This window comes from Tupaia chinensis, unplaced genomic scaffold (genome assembly GCF_000334495.1).
Source record: "Tupaia chinensis unplaced genomic scaffold, TupChi_1.0 Scaffold148904_1, whole genome shotgun sequence".
Classification (NCBI taxonomy): domain Eukaryota; kingdom Metazoa; phylum Chordata; class Mammalia; order Scandentia; family Tupaiidae; genus Tupaia; species Tupaia belangeri.
In genome coordinates, this window is record NW_006208752.1 from 2,248,572 (window position 1) to 2,250,999 (window position 2,428).

Here is a 2,428-nt window from a genome sequence, read left to right on the forward strand (position 1 = left end):
CCCTACCTCTCACCTTTGACAAAAATCAAGTCAAGGTGGATCAAGGATCTAAATCTAAGACCTCAAACTATAAAGCTGCTCCTGGAAAACACTGAGGAAACTCTGGGAGACATTGATGTAAGGAAAGACTTCTTAAATAAGACCCTCAAAGCACAGTCCATCATCCCTAAAATAGACAAGCAGGATTACATCAGACTAAGAAGTTTCTACATGGCAAAAGACACAGTAATTAGTGTGAATTGACAGCCCTCAGAATGGGAATATATTTTTGTAAATTTTGCATCAGATAAGGGACTTATAACCAGAATACACAAGGAACTAAGGAACCTATTTGGAAAAAAGACGATCAATCCCATTAAAAGATGGGAGAAGGTGTTAAATAAAACACTCTTTAAAGATGACATAGGAATAGCCAAAAGGCATATGAAAAAATGTTCAACATCCCTCATCGTAAGGGAAATGCAGATATAAACAACAATGAGGTACCACCTAACCCCAGTCAAAATGTCTAAGATTAAAAAAAAAAAATGAAAAGGGTTGGCGGGGTTGTGGGTGAAAGGGAAACTCTTTTACACTGCTGGTGGGAATGTAAATTGGTCCTACCACTGTGGAGAATAATTTGGAGATTCCTCAAAAATCTACAAATAGATCTACCATATGATCCAGCAATCCCACTCCTGGGTATCTACCCAAAGGACAGAAGAATTCTTCATTGGCAAAGTCCTGCTAATCGATGTTTATTGTGGCACTATTCACGATTGCAAAGTCATGGAACCAGCCCAAACGCCCCCATATGGAGGAATGGTTTGAAAAACTGGCGCATTTACTCTATGGAATACTACTCAGCCGTAACCTGCTAATCGATGTTTATTGTGGCACTATTCACGATTGCAAAGTCATGGAACCAGCCCAAACGCCCCCATATGGAGGAATGGTTTGAAAAACTGGCGCATTTACTCTATGGAATACTACTCAGCCGTAAAAACCAACAAAACCCTAGCTTTTGACAGAAAGTGGAAAAATATGGAAGATTTACTGCTGAGTGAGGCAAGCCAGACTATGAAGGAGAGACATTGTATGTCCCCACTTAACATATACCGAATGTGTGCACTCTATGACTGAAACGGATTGACTAACGGTTCTACAAACACCAGAGATGGGTGTGCCTGTCAGATGATGTGTATGTGGAGGAGTGGGGCCTAACAAAGGACATTTGGAGAAGGGATACGGAGGTAGAACATTGACGGATGGGGAAGGGTGGTGTTACCGGGACTGGGGAGGAATGTTCACATATTGAAATGCTCACATTGTAAGCTAAACAATGCGATTGAATGTATACACAAAAAAAGAAATAAATTAAATAAAAGTTATTTGTCTTAAATCATGGGAGAATGACTTTTTAATTTTAGGTTTGCTCATTTACTGAAAGTAGAACTTACTGTTAATCTATCCAGTATAAATGCCACCAGCTTTAATAATTATCTTAACCTATTTCCAAAGTGAATTTTAAATTGATTATATGCTACATGGGCCCAAACATCAGCAAGTTTTAGTTTATTATTTCCTTAATTTTATTTGAAGGTCTTTATTGTTTCTTTGTTAGGATTAAATGCAAGAAATCATAATTTTGGTGTACTTTTCACAGCCTGGCTTTAACAGAAAAATACTTAATTCATCTTCAATAAAAATAATAAATGAAAGGTAGCAATGTAAGCCTGATGATGTGACACCTCATTTGTGGAAGAAAAAATTCTTCCTGCATTGTAAGTTCCTTTGTCATATAATTAATGCTTTTTTTAAGAGAGATTTTTGTTCTAGGGCATGTACGCTCACTGGAGAGACAGAGACAGAGAGAAAGTGAGAAATCACCCCAGGAGGGATGGCCACGCTGCAATCCATTCTCCTCTTGGGATTTTGGACACACACATGCGTGCCTGGGATGAGTTTCAAGCTACCGGATCTGGGACTTGAACCACTGTTGGCCTTGTAGGAGTGCAGCATCTAAACCACTGTACCACCTGCTGGCCCCAGTAATGCATCTTTTCATCTTTTCTTTCTTATTCTATTTAATATTTGTTGTTATAAGTTTTATAAAAGTGGGAATATCAACACTGGTACACAAGAAAGAAATCAATAGCATGGTAGTTGGAAAAGGCATATTTTATTTCCAAGTGAGAGAATATTTGAGAGAGATAAATTATAAAGAGCTCAGTACATAAATAAATAAATTTTCACACAGTGAGCTCTCAGAAACAAGTTTAAGTATCTTTTTTGGAAAGAAAAGAAATACTAAATTTTATCACTCATGAATACATTATCAATGAAAACAATTAGGTAGGAGCTTTGTTTTGATTTAAAATAAATGCAGATGGACCTGTGGTCAGTTTTTTTTTTTTTGGGGGGGGGGGGTGTGAGTTTTAAAAGGACT

At 37.5% G+C, this 2,428-nt stretch overlaps 1 protein-coding gene across 1 annotated transcript in view; it reads left to right on the forward strand.

The window, feature by feature from the left end:
• Positions 1-2,428, forward strand: part of DZIP3 (DAZ interacting zinc finger protein 3) — a 175,447-nt gene that overhangs the window by 169,311 nt on the left and 3,708 nt on the right. The window lies entirely within an intron of this gene.